Source organism: Tupaia chinensis, unplaced genomic scaffold, assembly GCF_000334495.1.
Source record: "Tupaia chinensis unplaced genomic scaffold, TupChi_1.0 Scaffold000502_1, whole genome shotgun sequence".
NCBI lineage: Eukaryota > Metazoa > Chordata > Mammalia > Scandentia > Tupaiidae > Tupaia > Tupaia belangeri.
The window spans coordinates 104,789-124,747 of record NW_006160014.1 but is presented as its reverse complement, the minus strand read 5'-3'; the positions used below and the strand labels follow the sequence as shown (position 1 = coordinate 124,747).

General features: G+C 36.9%; 1 pseudogene; it reads right to left on the bottom strand.

Annotated features, from left to right (window-relative positions):
* LOC106735731 (solute carrier family 22 member 24-like) overlaps positions 1-19,959 on the bottom strand; it is a 117,985-nt pseudogene that overhangs the window by 26,762 nt on the left and 71,264 nt on the right.

The window sequence follows — 19,959 nt, the reverse complement described above, 5'->3', positions numbered from 1 at the left end:
ATATGTCTCTATCAAAAGAACACAGTAACTCTCCTCCATCTTTAAAAAAAACCAAAAACAAACAAACAAACAAACAAAAACAAAAAAAAGAGAGAAAGTTACCAAAGTGTGAGAGAAAGAATTTAGAGCATTCATGGTGACAAAATTCTAAGAATTGAAACAGAAAAGAGACAACAAACTACAGGAGATTAAGAAGTCCTTCCACTATATGAAAGAACAAATGGACAGTCTGAGAGAGAATCAGACGGAACTGTTAGAGATGAAGTCTGTAATATAGGAAATCAAAAACACTCTTGAAAGTATTAAAAGTCGATTAGACCATGCTGAAGATCAAATCTCAGATGTAGAAGATAAAATCTCTGACCTAGAAAAAAAAGCACCAAAAAGATAGAGAAAATAACAACAAAAAAGAGGATAAAAGAGGATAATATATGAAAAATTATGCATTCCATTAGACGCCCAAACTTCTGAATAATTGGCATCCAAGGTGAAGAAACTAAAAAGGGCATGGAAAATCTATTCCATGAAACCCTGGCAGAAAATTTACCAAGTCTAGAGAGGCACTCAAACATCCAGACACAAAAAATACAAAGGACCCCAAATAGAATCAATCCAAGATCTTCTCCAAGGCACATCTTAGTCAGACTGGCCAAAACTACAAATGAAGACAAGATACTAAAACTGGCAAGAGAGAAATGGCAAGCGACTTACAAATGAAAGGATATCTGATCAGGCTAACATCAGATCTCTCATTGGAAACAATGCAAGCAAGGAAAGAATGGGAAAATATATTCAAAGTGTTAAGTGAAGAGCAATTTCAACAAAGAGTACAATATCTGGCAAGATTATCCTTCATATGGGAAGAAAAGTCTGAAACATTGTCAGATGAACAAAACCTGAATTTCCCTTGAACATATTAAAAGCAGACTAGAACATACAGAAAATAGAATCTCAGATGTAGAAGAGAAAATTGCTGGCCTAGAAAAATCCACCATGGAGACTGAGAAAATGGCCCCCCAAAATGAGAATAATATATGAGAAATACTAGATACCATCAAATGTCCAAACATCTGGATAATTGGTATCCCAGAAGGTGAAGAGACTAATCTATTCCATGAAATCTTGCAAGAAAACTTTCCAAACCTGAAAAGGCACTCAATGATCAAGTTCCAAGAAATACAAAGGACCCCAAATGGAGTCAACCCAAGTTTTTCTCCAAGACACATTGTATCCAGATTGACCAAAACCACAAAGACAAGATATTAAGATTGGCAAGAAAAAAACGGCAAGTAACCTACAAGGGATATCCCATCAGGCTGCAGACCTCTCATCAGAAACAACGCGAGCAAGGAAAGAATGGGAAATTATATTCAAAGTGTTAAGGGAAAAGACAAGAACATTCTCAGATAAAACCTGAAAGAATTTACCAGCATCAGACCAGATCTACAAGAAGCTCTCAAGGGAGTGCAATATCAGGAAAATGAAATACAAACACACAGAAATAAGAGTTCAAAAACTAAGAAAATGACCAACTTAATCATAGGGACAAGTCTGGAGTTGAATATTATATCCCAGAATTCAATCAGGAAGATCAAACCACAACTGAAGATAAAGTACATGAGACTGAACTGGTGAAATAGCATTTTATGACTTTTGACTAAAATATTGCTGATTTTCTTCTATGCTTTGTTGTTTGGTTTTAAGGATTTTTGTCCTGTCTTGAGGTGTTGATATGTTCACTATGTACCTACTATTTGAACAGGATCCTAACCTGTTTCCTGGCTTTACATTTTAAGCAAAGTTCTTAGCATTTCTTTGATTTAATGAAGTTAAAACTGCTTTTCTTGAAATTACCAGAAAAAGATAAAAAGGTAATTATATAGCATTAAACTCACAAAGATATAACAATTGTAATTAGTTTTTTCACTCTACATTAGCAAACAAAAATATATAAACCAAAGACTGCTAGATCTTAGGGTTGGTTAGACTTTAACAAAATTATTGTTACGGATTTCAGTATCCCATTCTCACCCTGGGTAGATAACTTAGACAAAAAAATAGAGACACTGAAATTAAATGATATCATAAGTCAAATGTAAGTGACAGACATTTATAAGACATTTTGCCCAACAAATACAGAATATACATTTTTTTAACTGCACATATATCATTTCCACGTAATAGGTCACTAAACAAGCCTCTACAGATTTAAAGAATAGGAATCATATCAAACATCATCTCAGAACACAATGAAATTAAACATGAAATCAACAACAAAAAGAATGTTTAGAAACATAGAAATATAGGAAAACTGAATAACATACTGCCAAATGATTTCAATACTACCGAAGAAATTAAAAGTAAAATTTTTTACCTGGTGTTTTTTTGTTTGTTTGTTTTTTGTTGTTGTTTTTCCAATTCCGAGTCGTGATGTTAGGTTGTCTATTTGCCACCTTCTCAGCCCTTTCTTATGTGCACTAATTGCTATGAATTTCCTTCTTATGACTTCTTTTGCTGTGTCCCATAGATTATGAAAACTTGTGTACTCATTACCTTTTGTTTCCATAAATTTTTTTATTTCAGGTTTAATTTCTTCAGTAGTTAAGTCATTCAGGAGTAGGTTGTTTAGTTTCCATATGTTTGTGTATTTTCGAGGGTGTTTTTTAAATTAATATTGAGTTTAATTCCATCATGGTCAGAGAAAATGCTGGATATAGTTTCTATGCCTTTGAATCTGTAAAGTCTTGATTTGTGTCCTATAATATGGTCAATATTTGAAAAGGTTCTATGCTGGGGTGAGGAAAATGTATATTTTGTGGTCTTAGGTTGGAAGGATCTATAAATATCTGTCAAGTAGTATCATTTATGTCCTGTATCTCTTTATTTTTTGTCTAGAAGATCTGTCTAAGGGAGTGTTGGGATCCTCAACAATTACACTGTTGCATCCTATCTCTCCTTTTAGCTCCAGCATTCTTTCCTTCATGTATTTAGGTGCTCCCTAGATGGGTGTAGAGGTATTTATAAGTATTATGAATTCTTGGTGAATTAACCCATTTACTATTATATAATGACCTTCTTTGTCTCTTCTTGCAGTCTTTATCTTGAAGCCTATTTTGTCTGAAATCCGTATCGCAACTCCAACCCTTTATTGATTTCCATTTGTTTTTTTCCAGCTCTCCACTTTTAGTATATGTATGTCTTTATCCATAAGGTGCATTTCTTGTAGGCAACAGATAGAACCATCCTCACCACAGCAGGACGATCCTGCCGCTCTCCCCAGAGTCTGGGCCTCCAGCAAAACAGTCCCTGCATAAAACAGACCAGAGCGCCCCACAGTGGCAATGTAGACCGTGAGCCATTTTCTTGGTTGTTTTTTGTTCTCATATAACTGTCCATCTAATTTTTCTGTTGTCCTGGTATAGCATTCCCTTGCAGAGCTGGTCTGGAGTTGGTAAATTCTTTCAGGTTTTGTTTATCCAAGAATGCTTTTTATCTTTTTTTTTTTTTTTCCATATGAAGGATAATAATTTGGGTACTGTATTTTTTATTAAAATTGTCTTTCTTCCCAATTTTTTTCTTTGCCTGCATTAAGATCACAGCTCTGATGTTAGCCTGTTGGGATGACCTTTGTAAGTCACTTGATGTTTCCCTCTATCTGATTATAGTATCTTGTCTCTGTCTGTGATTTTGGCCAATCTGGCTATGATGGGCCTTGGAGAGGATCTTCTTTGGTTGATTCTATTTGGGGTCCTATGTATTTCTTGGGTCTGAATATTTGAATATCTCTCCAGGTTTGGAATATTTTCTTCCGGGATTTCTTGAAGTAAATGATCAGTGCTCTTATAATTTTTTTCCTCTTCCTGGATGTCAATTATACAGATGTTGGGGCGCTTGATGGTATCTAGTATTTCTTGTAGATTATCCTCATTTTTCTTGGTTGTTTTCTCAATCTTCTTGATAATTTTTTCTAGGTCAGAGATTTTATCTTCTACATTCAAGATTCAATCTTCTGCATGATCAAATTACTTTTAATACTTTTGAGGGAGGTTTAATTTCCTGTATCACATTTTTCATTCCTAACAGTTCTGTTTGATTGTTTTTTACAGTGTTTATTTTTTCTTTCAAATTGTGAAAGGACTTCCTCATCTCCTGAAGCTTGTTGTCTCTTTTCTCTTGCATCTCAATTAGTTTGGTCATTATAAATATTCTGAATTGCTTATCTAACATTTCCGCGACTTGAATTGTGTTGTCTGTGAGTGATGCAGAATTGAAGTTTTCCCTTGGGGGACAGGCATTTTGTTGGTTACTCATATTTCTTGTGCTTCTGCTATTGTACCTACTCATCTGGTGATTTATACATTTCTATCTAAATTATTCAAGATATCTCTGAGTGTTCAAAGGTGTGCAGGAGTAGAAAATTGCCGATATCTCTTCTGGTCTGCCTCCCTGCTGCTCACCAGCATCTTGCACTTTTATCACTGGTCCTGGGTGACCCAGAGCCCTACCCATTTCTAAAGAAGAGGTGCACCTCAAATCGAGCTTCTGAAGTTCACCTCAGGAGCAAAGAAAAGACAGCACGCTGCATGTTGCGCTTTACTCACTATCCAAAACATCAAAGACCTGAGAGTTCAAAGGCAAGTGGAGGAGAGGATAAACCATGATCCCATTAGGCCCTGCAGCCACAGGAAGCTTGGCATCCAGCAAGGCCATGCGCTTGAACCAGTCTTTGGATGAAGTGGGGAGAAGAAAGTTAAAGTTCCAAGACAAAAACATGAAATCCAAAGGCAAGTGTGGGGGGGGGTAAGCCATAGGTCCTGGCCTTTTGGCCCAGCATCCATAGGCAGCCTTGCATCAGCAAGCTTGTTTACTTGAATTGGCCTCTGGGTGGGGTTTCTAGTCCTAAAGAGACTTAGTCTTTTGCTTTAAAAAAGAGGAGCAGCAAGCAGGCAGTAAGCAGTTAGATCAACAAAAACAAAAAACAAAAGCAAGCTGAATAGTTTGGGAGAGGCATTTAACCTACTCCCACCAAGCACAGGGCATTAAATAAGCGAATGGAGCCAGAAAAATAAGAGTCCTCTAGAAGTGTGTTAAGCATCATGGGTAAGATGTGCAGTGGTGTCCTATGTAGGAGCACAAAGCATAGAGATGTACTTTATATCATGTTTCTATGAAGAAAAGGGAAGATCAGAGTATGAGGGTATGAAAAGGTGAATGTTGTATACCAATAGAGACAGAGGGTTCATGGAATGTGAATGCACATTTATAAAACATAAATGAATGTCAAATCTCCATTGTCACAATGAAAAATCTCAACTCTTTGTGACTACATTTCATGTTAACTGGAAATTTATTTGTTTAAAATCTAAACATTGGCAGTTTGAGAAGAAATCCACTGCGATATGTGGGTTGATCTTACCATTTAAATTCTAGGCTGATTTTTCTTTTTTTTTTTCTCTCTTTTTTCTGTCCTCGGTAAAATTTTATTAAAAACCAAATATCTGTATTTATATCTATACAGATATATATATATTATATATATACATATTTTTAAAGATTTATTTTATTTACATTTATTATTATTATTTTTTTCTACAGGGGACAAACACTTATCAGAGAGAAAGGGAGAGAGAGAGAGTAAAAGTGAGAAATCAAACTGGCATGTCTGGGACTTGAACCTAGTTGGCCATGTGCGAGTCTAGTGCCCCAACAACCAACTGTTGGCCTCTATTATATATCTATCTATCTCTATCTCTATTGATCTCTGTCATCTCTATTTATATACCATTAGAGAATGAAATGTGAAGCAAGAGTGATTTTAGTTTTGACAGTCCCTCCTTTTTAAATTTTCCTTAAAGACCATAGGTGGATGAAAAGATCACTGGCTCCAAGTTTCTTAGAGATTCTCAAGTGGTGAAAGAGGAAAGAAAACCCACATTCTCAAATAAGGTTACAAAATATGAGTACTTTTAGTAACAATTTAGAATTCCTCTTTATCTCCTACCTGCCTCATCAGTGGAAGTATAAAGTCATGATTTTTTTAAAGATATTTATACAATATATATAGATATATAAACTCATATTAGATAACAACTGATGTTTTAATAGTTGATGGGTTCTTTCAGACTGATACACCTAGACAGAATCCATCTACACCTGAGTTGTGCCCTGCCCCGTTTAGGAACTAGGGCCACTGAAGACTCTTTGCTCCAAATGTCTCCTTCCAGACCCAAACACTTAGATAGGTAGGGTAATCTCTGTCTCCTCTCTGACTCTGTCTCACTTTCTGTGTCTTTACATTTTTTTTTAATTGTAAGAACTGTTTCTTGCCTCTGATCTCTACTTTTTTTCTTTTTTTTCCCCTATTTGTTTTCTTTTCCTTTTCCTTTACTTCACTTTCTCACTTTGCTGCTCAACCTCTACATACTGTCTAGACTGGTCTAGTTGCACAGTAGCCAAAGTTCTGAATATTTTAGGGTCATAAAAACCCTCAATCATCACTGAAACTGCTGCATAAAGGGAAAACTTTTCTTCATGAATCTGAAAACAAACCTCTTTCTGTGTATACCACATTTCAAAACACAATAGAGGAGATAAATTGGCACAGAAGTACCTCGCAGTAAAGAGAACTACACATGCTTATAGTTGCAGAAACCTTTAACGTATTAGTCAAAAGTAAATACAACACCAAATCAGAGAAGAGAGACTACAAAATGAGCATCGAGGAGAAATATGGAGCAGTAGGGAGAGCATGGCTCAGCTCCTCCCCCACGCCTCTGAACTCCTAGTTGAAACTCCATAGCTCAGCCCACGTGCACTTGTTCTCTAGAAACTGGGAATACTACTTTTGTAATATCCAGTTGCAATGACAAAAGTGCAGGTTGCTTGGTGGGAAATGGAACTACAGAGAGATTGTGGATCATCTCTTCATGCGTGCCTGTGAATGTTCAGAATCAAATCTAAGAAATTAGGAAGAAACATATAATCCATCAGATGACCAGGACCTACCACAAAAGCACAAGAAATAAGAGAAACCAAGAAAATATCTCTCCCCCAAGGGAAAAGCAACCCCCTTAGCCATCCACTGACAGCACAATAGAACTCATGAAAATGTCAGATAAAATTTTCAGAATATTCATAATGACAAAACTAATCAAGATGCAAGAGAGACAATGAACTCCAGAAGATACAAGAGAAAAGAGAGAATGAGTTCCTGGATATGAGGAAGTTCTCTATGATTTGAAAGAAGAAATGCACACTATAAAAATAATCAAAAGAACTGTTAAATATGAAGGCTATAATACAGGAAATCAAAACCTTCCTCGAAAGTATTAAAAGAGGATTAGACCATGCAAAAGATCAAATCTCAGATGTAGAAGACAAAATCTCTGACCTAGAAAAAAATCACCAAAAAGACTGAGAGAAAATCCTCCCCCCAATGAGAATGTTATATGAGAAATACTAATTAAGTGTCCAAGTATCTGGATAATTGGTATCCCAGAAAGTGAATTAACTAAGAAAGGCATTGATAATCTATTCCATGATATCCTGCAAGAAAACATTCCAAATAGAGGTATTAAAATATCCATGCCCAAGGAATACAAAGAATTCCAAAAGGAATCAACCCAAAAAGATCTTTTTCAAGACTCTTTATAGTCAGAGTGGCCAAAACCATAGAGAAAGACAAGATACTAAAATTGGCAAGAGAGAAATGTCAAGTTACTTACAAAGCTTAGGAAAGAGAGAAATATCAAGTTACTTACAAAGGTTATTTCTTCTGACTGACTTCGGACCTCTCATTGGAAACAATGCAGGTAAGGAAAAAAAAGGAAAATATATTCAGAATTAAATGAAAAACAGTTTCAACCAAGAATATTATACCTGGCAAGATTATCCTTCACATGGGAAGAAAATACAACACCAGACCAGTTCTTCAATAATTCCTGAAGGGAGTGCTATCCCAGGAAAACTAAAGACAGACAGAAATAAAAGAATAAAAAACAACCAAGAAAATGGCATACTCAATGGTAGGGACAAGATTGGAAATATCAGTAATAACACTGAATGTTAACTTCCAGGATTTAATCAGAAAGATTAGAGCACAGTAACACTGAAAATTCAACAGAATAGAGATTAATTACATGAAACTGAACTGGTGAAATAGAATTTTATGACTTTTGACTAAAACATTACTGATTTTTGACTCTGCTTTGTCTTTCAGATATAAGGATTTTTGTTTTCTTTTGCTGTCGATAGGTTCAGAAATTTAAAAAAAATTTTTAAAATATACTTTTTAATTTCAGGAAAGGTAGTTGTAGTTTTAATAAATCAAAGTCAAAAAATGTTAAGAGAAATTTGCTTAATAGTTAAATCCAAGAAACAGGTCAGGATTCTGTTTGAATAGTAGGGACATAGACCTGTCCACAACTTAAGAAAAGACAAAACTCCTTAACATTGGAAAACAAAGCATTGGTCAGTAATGTTTTAGTCAAAAGTCATAAAATTCTATTTCACCAGTTCAAGCTCATGTACTTTATCTTCTGCTGTGTTTGATCTCTCTGTTTAAATTTGGAAGATAACATTCAACTCTGTACTTGTCTCTATGATTAAGCTGGTCATTTTCTTAGCTGTTTTAGAACTCTTATTTCTGTGTGTCTGACTTTAGTCTTCCTGGGCTAGCACTCCCTTCAGAACTTCTTGGAGAGCTGGTCTGGTATTGGTAAATTCTTTCAGGTTTTGTTTATCTGAGAATGTTCTTGTCTTCTCTTCCCATATGAAGGATAATCTTTCTGGGTATAGTATTCTTGGTTGAAATTATTTTTCACTCAACACTTTGAATATATTTTCCCATTCTTTTTTTACTTGCATTGTTTCCAATGAGAGAGCTGCTGTTAGCCTGACGGGATATCCTTTGTAGGTAACATGACGTATTTCTCTTGCCAGTCTTAGTATCTTGTGTTTGTCTGTGGTTTTGGTCAATCTGGCTATAATGTGTCTTGGAGAAGATCTTCTTGGGTTGATCTTATTTGGGGTCCTTTTTACTTCTTGGGTCTGGATCTTTGAATGCCTCTCTAGTTTTTGGAAGTTTTCTTCCAAGATTTCATGGAATAGATTGTCAATGCCCTTATTAGTCTCTTCACCTTCTGGGATACTGATTATCCAGATGTTTGGATGTTTGATGGTGTCTAGTGTTTCTTGTATATTATTCCCATTTTTCTGGGCCATTTTCTCAGTCTTCGTGGTAGATCTTATTAGTCCAGTGATCCTGTCTTCTACATCTGAGATTTTATTTTCTGTACGATCTAGTCTGCTTTTAATACTTTCAAGGAAGGTTTTGACTTCATGTATTATAGCCTTCATCTCCAACATTTCCATTTGACTCTTTTTTATGGTGTGTATTTCCTCTTTCAGCTCCCACAAGAAATTCCTCACCTCTTGGGACTCATCGGTTTTTTTCTTCTGGTGTTCATTGTCCCTCTTCTCTTCTATCTCTGTTCTGTTAGTTTTGTCATTATGAATACTCTAAATTCTTCTTTTTTTCTATAGGGCACATGTGCTCACTATAAAGACAGAGAAAGACAGAGAGATAAAAAGCAAGAAATCACCCTCCCATGGGGGATGACCACAGTGCAATCCCTTATACTCCATTCTCCTCTTGGGATCTTGGGCTCACATGCACATATACCCGGCATGAGTTTAAGCCACCGGGTCCAGGACTCGGACTGCAGTTGACTATGTGGGAGTTCAGCAACATAGTCATTACACCACCTGCTTGTTCCATGAATACTCTAAATTCTTTATCAGACATTTTCATGATTTCCATTGTACTGTCTGTGGATGAAGAAGAGTTATTCTTTTACCTAGGAGGTGAGGTATTTTCTTGGTTTCTTCTATTTCTTGTGGCTCTGTCATTATTTCTAGTCATCTGATGGGTTATCCATTTCTTCCTAAATTCTAGAAGATTAGTCTGAGCAATAACATGTGCATAGGAGGATTCAGTCTCTGAACTCTTCGGTGGTATGATTTTCTCCCTTTGCGACACAGATTCAGTGGGAGTTGAGGAACATTAGGACCCAAATAGTATTCAGATTTGGCAACTTTTCATTTAGACTTGTCTAGACAGTAGGTAGAAGCTGAGCAGCAAAGTGATGAGGTAAAAGAAAAAGGATAAGAAAACAGAGAAAGAAAAAAAAGAAAAATTGATAAAGTGAACAAAAAATTATTTGTCAATTATAAAAAGCAAAAAATGAAAACCATGCAGCACGCTAGATCTCAGCTCTCATGGCAGACTCAGTCTCCTTCTGGCCTGCCGCCTGTTTTTGCCTAGAGGGGAGGGGGGAGGGGAGGGGATTATTACCAAGATAAAGGAGCATTTCAGAGCCTAGAGGAAACTATCCCTTAAGAAATTTTGAAAAAAGAAAAATTAGAAAAAAATGAAAAGACAGAGACAGAAAGGCAGAAAGAGACAGAAAGAAGGAGACAGGGGCTCTGCCAGAGTAGATTTTCAGCAAAACATCTTCATTGCTCTTATCTCTGAAATCACTAGATCTCAGTTCTCATGGTGGACTCACTCTTCTTCTGGCCTGCTTCCCCCCCACCCCCACCCCCGGGTAGATTCTCAGCAGAACATCTTCATTGCTCTTATACTTGAAATCACTAGATCTCAGCTCTCATGGTGGACTCAATCTTGTAGTGCCCCGGTCACAGAATTCCCCAAAAAACCACCTAGAAGCCGATTCTGCTGAAAGCACACGAGGATGGCTTTTATTCAGGTTCGAGCCAGGACTCCCAGTCTCACCAGCACAGTGGGTCAGAGCTGAGAGCCCAGGTGTTAGTTTGTTAGTCTGGCTGGGTTTTTTATTTGGCTGTTAAGGGGGAAGTTGAGGGGTGCTGAGGAATGCACTCAGGCAGCTATACATTGGCTGTAGATTTCAAGAAGCAAATGGTCTTTTACTGATTGGTCTTCAGACCATTAAGTTGAACAAGAAAGTTACTTCAGGTCTCTGGTATTTCTTTTGTTCTTCTCATTATGATCCTCTCCTATATGATCAGCTCGCCTCCTTCAGATAGTTCTGATTCTCAGCGACGTAGGTTTAACAAAATGGAGTCTCCCTGAAAGAAGTGGAGTCACTCTGGCCCTCCATTTCCTCCTTTTCCAAGTACATAGTGGAGCCAATCATGGATCCTTGTTATTGAGCTCTATATGGTCTCAGTCAGGGATAGACTGATTCTATGGTCTCTAGTTGCTGAGTGGAGTTTTTCACACATAGGAGTGCCTGGTCGGATGGCTTGGGCCAATGTTCATGGTATACAGTCACCAGGTTCAATTATTTACAGGGAGACTGTGACAGAGCTTTTCAAGACAATGTAGACAATTTACACAAGCAGGACAGCACTTGGTTAGGTATTTATGGAAATAGCAAAATTTCTTTAGAAAACAGAAACTATGTTTTTTTTTTTTTCTTTGAGTCTCTTTGTCTATTAAGGAGAGTTACTTTGATAGTGTAGTGCCTGATGTACTTGGGCTCTAGGTCTAGAGGTAACTAGTATTCAATATTTAAGGTCTTTATCCGTCTCATGAGTCAGCAGCAGCCCATCCTTTTTGGGACCATTTGGTTGTGGAGCCTCTGAGCCACACTCTTGACAATGTCCGACTTGCAGTCAGCCTCTGGAGTGACTAGAGCAGGTCTGCCACTCTCTGGTCTCTGAAGCACCATCATAAAGGGCCCTCTTGGCCCATCTTTATGGGCCAAGGCCACAGACTCACAGACTAAGTTTACATCTATGTGAGGTCCCATCTAGACTAGTTGGAGGGGCTCCTCTCGTCAGTCTTCTTCTCAGGTTCAGCAATTTGTTAATTTTTTTCTTTTAATTTGAATCATAAAGTTTTATTCCCTTCCTGATCCCTCTGGAATTTGAAAGTATTTGTGAGCATTCTTATTTTGTGGCAAAATAGTTATTCACATAAGTTCAATAATACCTGTTGCCTTTCATCAGTAATTGAAAATATTGTTTTTTTTCTTTTCTTTTCTTTTTTATTTTTTGGAAGAGGTTTTTGCTATAGGGCGCGTGCGCTTACCAGACAGACTCCCCCCCCCCCCCGCCAGGGAGTATGACCATGCCGCAATCCCTTCTCCTCCGTTCTCCTCTCGGGAACTTGGACACGCGTGCACACGCGCCCGGTGTGAGTTTTAAACCACTGGGTTCGGGACACGAACCATGGTTTACTACATGGGAGTCCAGCGACATAGCCATTATGCTAACTGCTGGTCCCAGAAATTGAAAATACTGTTTTTTTCCAAGGCTTTGACTGGAATGTCATATCTGAAGGTATCACCATTACGCCATCCAGAAAGCTAAGAAACTAAGGTAGATCTGAAGAAAGCCAACAGAAGCTCTTGAAAGATTGCCTGGTACAATAAACAGTTCTACCTGGCAGGTAATTAAAGAATGTCACTTTCTGACAGACCCAAAAAACTCTCAGGTACAGGTATTTAAAGGTACAGTCAGATGGTGAATTTCTGACTTAGCTCAATAGTTTTGGGAGACTTTCTAAAGGGTCTAATTTGGAATTCCTTATAAAAGGTTCCAGCAAAGCTAACTAAATCAATGAGTATTCTTGCTGGACTTGTGTAAATAACGGACCAAATTGAGACTAAACTTTTTTTTTGTGCAAATAAGTTAGTTTATGCCTTTCTTTTGTAAAAAGGAAAATAGAGAAGAAAAAAATGTTTCAGAAGAAAATTACAGTGTACTTGTTACTAGATTTTCGCTTTGTCCATATCTGTTTTTTGAGTTTATTTGTATCTACCTACTGTTTGAACAGAATATTAACCTGAAGTGTTAAGATTTTTCTGTCATTTTTTAAATTTTGATTTATTAAAGCTAAAACTACTTTTCTTGAAATTAAAAAAATAAATAAATAAAAAACATATCTATTTAATGACCACAGTAAGCTATATAGACTCAGCTAGGTGCTACTTTATAGATGTTCATTCTACTCACTGAGTTTTATGCCTTAAGTCAGACATGTGTTCATAGATATGTTTATATCAACTGTAGTTATTATTGAAAGTATTTAGTTTAATTAAGATATTTTGTTAATCAATAAAATGTGAAAAAAAAAAGACCTTATTATTACAGACAGTGTGGGAGGAGGGTGGGACATGGCAGAGGGTGAGAGGGAGAGAATCAAGTGAAAAAAAGAAACAAGAAATGGGAAATTGTTTGTTGAAGATAACATGTACGGTAATATATTTGATTGAGCCAAAATACAGTGTATTCTGGATGGGAAAACTCATTTTGTATGCTGCAATGGTATACAGTGAATGAATGTAAAATAAACTTTAAAAATTATTTAAAAATTTCATCTTGAATAAAACACTTCAGATAGAGAAAGAAATAATCATTTTAAACTAAAATCTTTTTTATCATATTACTGTTTTGATTTGCTATTGTGTAGCAATAAATAAAGTTCCCATAGTGTTCACCTCAAAACTTATTGCTTTAGGGACCAGCAGTTAGCGTAATGGCTATGTCGCTGGACTCCCATGTCGTCGACCACGGTTCGAGTCCCACCCGGTGGCTTAAACTCATGCTGGGTGCGTGTGTGTGCGTGCCCAAGATCCCGGGAGGAGAATGCAGGAGAAGGGATTGCGGCGTGGCCATCCCCTCTGGGGGGTGATTTCTTCTATTCTATCTCTCTGTCTTTCTCTGTCTGGCGAGCGAACACGCCCTATAGCAAAAACTTCTCCAGAAAAAAAAAACAAAACTTATTGCTTTACAACTGTGGTATACTTTCCATTAAAATTAAAACATAAGACAGTCATTTCAGTGATTGATTTGACATGGCTTTCATTGGGAAAAGGAGGTAGTGGCAAAGAGAAGACCAACAGATGAAAGGGTAACTTAAATAGACTTTAACATGCAATGGTTTTCTTAGAGAATGAGAGCAAGAGTGAGAGTGAGAGAGAGAGAAAGAGAAAAACGTTATTTTCAACAAACAGAAAAGCACTGAAGTCCATGAGTCAAGCCATTGTCAATACCATGTTCTATATTAAGTAGGTTTTCTTTACCCCCACACTCCTGTTTCCTTTTTTAAATGAAGTATTTCTCCAAACCATCATCACTTTTAATCCTTCCAAAGTGGGCTTCATCTTCAGAACCTTCATCTCCATTTTTCTCAGATGGGGGGCTTGCAGATGTTTTCTTTATGGAATGGCTTTCTGGTTCTCAGTCTTCCTTGGGAGAAGCAGTCTTTTCCTTTGATCCCTTTGAAGCTATGGAGGTGACCCACTTTCCTTTATCTTTCACTGGGCTTGGCATCACTATAGCCTTTAGTCTGGATCTGGACATTTTTATTTTCTCTCAGGTTTGGCCTTCTTAATGCAGCTTTTTGTTTTTCTTTTTTGATTTTCCATAGTCACTGTCATCATCATCTTCCATTAGGAAATCTTCATCACAGCTGGAATCTTTCTCCTGAAATGGTGCCTCATCCTCTTCTTGTTCTTTCTTGCAACCCAACATCTTCCATGAGTATCTCTCTCTGTTTAGAAGTTGCCTCAAACATTGCCTGCTGTTGCTGCTGCACATTTTAATGCTTTTTTTCATCTTCACTGTCCTCTGCTGAGTGAGAATCATCCTTCTTGGTCTTCACATATTTTTCTTCTAAGTCCTCACTATCTTTCTGTGAATTCTTTCCAGATGATTTCTCATTTTTAGCTTTTTGAGGAAATGATTGAATTTTCTTAGTGGGAAGACCCAAGTCTCTTCCATAATCTTTATACCATCTGATTCCAGAAACTGAACAGTCAATGACCTTCCTATTTCTGACAGGCTGAGACATATTCACTGTCAAAACAGAATCATGTTGAGAAGCTAGAGATCAGAACTCCACCCCTATTGTGTACATTAGAAAGGAACCTTGCCTGAACTTTGGCCCTTGGGGATGCTGTCACTGAACCAGAGCTGCTATTTTAAATTCTGCTGCCGCTTGGTTTTGGGCCCCTGGATTAGATGAGCCCTCCACTCTCCCTGTTCTTCAGAATGGATCAGTTCAAGAATTTTTTTAAGAAAGGATTTCTTAAGTAGACTTTTAAAGCATGGATAACAGCACCAAAAATAGACAAGTGGGATTATATTACACGGAAAACTTCTGCACAGCAAAGAATCAATAAACAGTACGGAGAGAACACACAGAATGGGAGAACATATTTGCAAACTATACTTAAAATAAGGCATTGAAAACAAAAATAAATGAGGAACTCAATTCACCTGGAAAAAAATCTAATAGTCCAATAAAAAATGGGCAATTGATATGAGTAGAAAACTGTCAAAGGAAAGCATGCAAATGGCCCAAAACCATGTATAAAAATATTCAGTTTTACCAGTCATAAGGAAAATACAAACCTACCCTGGAAAATACAAAAATACCTCAAAACCACAATGAGATTATCACCTAATTCTAGTCTGAGTGGCAACTATCAAAATAACTAAAAGAATAATACATGCCGATGAAGCTGTGGAGAAAGGATCTGGTGATGCTGTGTAGAAAGGGAAACTTGTGCACTCTTGGTGGGAATGTAAACTATTTCAGTCACTGTGGAAAAAACAGAAACATTTCTCAAAAATCTAAACAGATGTGCCTTTCAACCTAGTATTTTCACCTTTGTAATATATACCCAAAGGATAGAAAAGCAATCTATTGAAGATATATTTGTACATCCATGTTTATTGCAGCTTATTTACAATAGCTAAAACATAGAATCAACCTACCCCACAACTGATGAATGGGTAAGGAAAAGTTGGCATTGATACACAATGAAATACTCAGACATAAAGAACAATGAGACAAGGGACCAGCAGTTAGCATAATGGCTATGTCGCTGGACTCCCAGTAGTTGACCGCGGTTCGAGTCCCAGACCTGGTGGCTTAAACTCACGCCGGGTGCGTGTGCGTGCGTGCCCAAGATCCCGAGAGGAATGGAGGAGAAGGGATTGCACCATGGCCATCCCCCCGGGGGATGAGTTCCTGCTTTCTGTCTCTCTGTCTCTCTCTGTCTGTCTGGCGAGCGCACGCACCCTATAGCAAAAACCTCTCCAAAAAAAGAAAAAAAAAAAAAAAGAACAATGAGACAAAATGGATGAACCTGGGCAATATAACATTGACTGAAATAAGTCCGACTTTGAAAGATAAATACTGTATGTTCCCATTTAATAAATACTAGTGTCCTTGATCATTATTGTAAGCATAGAAGTAGAGACAATATTGATAGTTCTAGATAATGGATAGGATGGTGGTGGTACAAATGAGTGGAAATTGGTTAAAAGACACAAAATTGCATGTAAACAAGTACAATAGGTTTTAAAAGTGTATTATAGTAGAGTAATGGAGAACAGTGAGAAATTAATAAACTTCCAAAAAGAAATTTTTGAATATGAACAAATGTAATGTTTAGTGTTGAGAATAGTAGTTACGCTTACATATAAACCTGACTTGATACTGCATACTGTATACATGCTTTAAAAACCATACTATACCCCATAAATATTTATTATTTGAAAATCAGAAATTAGAAATTACATGTAAAAATAAAATAAAAGGTTAAAATTAAATTAAATTAAATTTAAAAAGACATACTTAAGACCCAAACCTATGGAACTACTAGAAGGAAACAAGGGAAAATATTTCATGAAATGGGTACATATAATATTTTTTGGGATAAGGCTTGAAAAGCTCAGGCAACAAGTGCCAAATTGAAGAAATGAGACGAATGTTTAAAAAATGAACATTTAGAGGCCGACAAGTGTCTTGGTGGTTAAGGGTTTTGGACTCCCACATGGCAAACAGCAGTTTGAGTCCCAGACTTGGCGGCTTGCTTTCTCACTTTCCCTCTTTCTCTTTCTCGTTCTGTCCCTCTCTGCTCAAATGAAAAATAAGTAAATAAATAAATAAAGTTAAATTAAAAAAAAGAAAATGGACACTTATACACTGTAGGTGGGAATATAAACTAGTACATGGAATTAGTATTTCAAATATAAATGAAAACTAGTATGAAGTTTTCTTAAAATACTAAGAATAGGATTACCATGTGGTCCAGTAATCCCACTAATTGTTATATATCCAAAGGAAATTAAAACAGTATGTCAAAAAATGCATTTGTTGCTCTTTTCCAGCTGGAACCATGGAGGGCGTTCAAAAGAAGAAAAAGAAGGTTCTTGCTGCTGCAGAAACCAAGAAAAACGTTCCTGCTGTGCCAGAAACCCTTAAGAAAAAGCAAACGAATTTTGCAGAGCTGAAGATCAAGCGCCTGAGAAAGAAGTTTGCTCAAAAGATGCTTCGAAAGGCAAGGAGGAAGCTTGTCTATGAAAAAGTTAAGCACTATCATAAGGAATATAGACAGATGTACAGAACTGAGATTCGCATGGCCAGGATGGCAAGAAAAGCTGGCAACTTCTATGTACCTGCAGAACCCAAATTGGCATTTGTTGTCAGGATCAGAGGTATCAACGGAGTGAGCCCAAAGTTTCGAAAGGTGTTGCAGCTTCTTTGTCCTCACCAGATCTTCAATGGCACCTTTGTTAAACTCAACAAGGTCTCAATTAACATGCTGAGAATTGTGGAACCGTATATTCCATGGGGGCTCCCGAACCTGAAGTCAGTAATTGAACTGATCTACAAACATGGTCATGGCAAAATCAATAAGAAGTAAATTGCTTTTTTTAAAATTTTTTTTGGAGAGGTTTTTGCTATAGGACGCGAGAGCTCGCCAGATAGACAGAGAGAGACAGAGAAACAGAAAGCGAGAAATCACTCCCCAGGGGGATGGTCACGCCACAATCGCTTTTCCTCCACTCTCCTCTCAGGATCTTGGGCACGCATGCACACGCGCCCAGCGTGAGTTTAAGCCACCAGGTCTGGGATGCGAACCGCGGTCGACTACATGGGAGTCCAACGATATAGCCATTACGCCAACTGCTGGTCCTAGAAGTAAATTGCTTTGACAGACAATGCTTTGATTGCTCTATCTCTTGGTAAATTCGGCATCATCTGCATGAAGGATCTGATTCATGAAATCTATACAGTTGGAAAACGCTTCAAAGAAGCAAATAACTTCCTGTGGTCCTTCAAATTATCTTCTCCACAAGGTGGATGAAGAAAAAGACCACCCATTTTGTAGAAGGTGGAGATGCTGGCAAAAGGGAAGACCAGATTAACAGACTTATTAGAAAGATGAACTAACGTATCCACCACGATTATTTTTGTAATCTGGTCAGTAAATAAACAGTGGCTATTTTCAGACTGCAATAAAAAAAAAAAAAGAAATTGTTTGGCCTTGTGTATCACAACACTATTCAGAATAGCTAAGACAAATGTGTTTATAGAGAAAATGTGGTAGTTATAGACAATAATACTCGTTAGCCATAGAGAAGAGCAAAATTATGCCATTCATGACATGTATGGACTTAGAGAGAACATTATGTCAGTAAAGTATTCCAGGCACAAACAGACAAATAACACATAACCTCATTCATAAATAAAATGTAAAAATATTAATCTTATCTAAAGAAAGAGTAGAGTGGTGATTACCAGAGGCTTGGATGGTTAGTATAGTGGGGAGATGGGGAGATGTTGGTCAAAGAATATACAAACAAAATTAGAGTGGAGGAGTTAGACACTTGTTTAGACTAGACAAACATATAGAAATATAAAGTAGACAAGTGACTGCCTGGAACTGGGATTTGGGAGAAAGATTTGAAGGCTGGGGAGGAGAAGTGAGCAATAAGTACTAATGGCTATGAAGTTTCCTTACTGGATAATGAAAGTGTTCTAAAATAAATTATAGTGATGTCTGCACCCCTCTGTGAACATACTAAAAATCATTAGATTGAATATGTTAAGTGGATGACTTGTATAATACATGAAATATATCTTAATAAGGCAGTTAAAAAGTAAAATGAGCAATTACTGATCCACCCAAAAAGTGAACACTGGGTCATAGTATGCACATAGTATATGATCCATTTAATATTTACTGTAAATGTAAACGTGGAATGGCTTTAGTAATAGGAGAAAATATACGAGGAGTATTACTAGAGATAAAGAGACATAGTTTATAATGACAAAATAATCGATTCATCAGGATTCCAAAAACTAGCACAGAAAACAACCTCGAATATGTTATATAAACAAGTAAATAAACCTGAGGGAATAAATCCTTACATAAGCCTTCTTTTCTATTCACATTTCATGAAATTAAAAATAACAGTGAGAAGGGCCAGCAGGTGGTGTAGTAGTTAAGGTACTGGATTCCCACATGGCTGATAGGTTTGAATCTTGAACTTGGTGGCTTGAAAATCACTCCAGGCACTTATGTGTGCATGACCAAAATCCCAAAGGGAGAATCAAGGAGAAGGAATTGTGTCATTGGCATATCCTGGGGCAGTGGGGGTGTGATATATCACGTTCCCTCTCTCTGTCCCTCTCTGGAGAACACATAACCCCTATGGCAAACAAACCAAAACAAAACAAAAACTGGTTTTGGTGTGGTTTAACCTGAAGCATAATATCAGTTACCAAAAAATAGAAATGGCACCAAATTTCACTTTATTTTAATTAAAGCAAAGACTAACTCTAGGGATTGCATTTATTAATTACTTTAACCTAAATTCAGTACTAAAAAGAAAACATTTTTTAGTGTTTACAACAAAGGAATTAACTTATTTCTTTGCTTCTCAAAGGAGTGTACTATGTTTCTCTGGAATTTCATTTCCTGGAAATAGCTGAACACTGGTTAGCAGGCTTGTTTTATTTCTTTGAAAGATCACGTACATGGCAAAGTCTAATGCTAACTCATGAGTTACTGAGGACAAGATTCAGAGAGTAAACATTTAAACAGACTTTATAGTTAACAGTCACACTTATTTCTGCTAAATATTATTTTAATGAGTTTACTGAAAAAA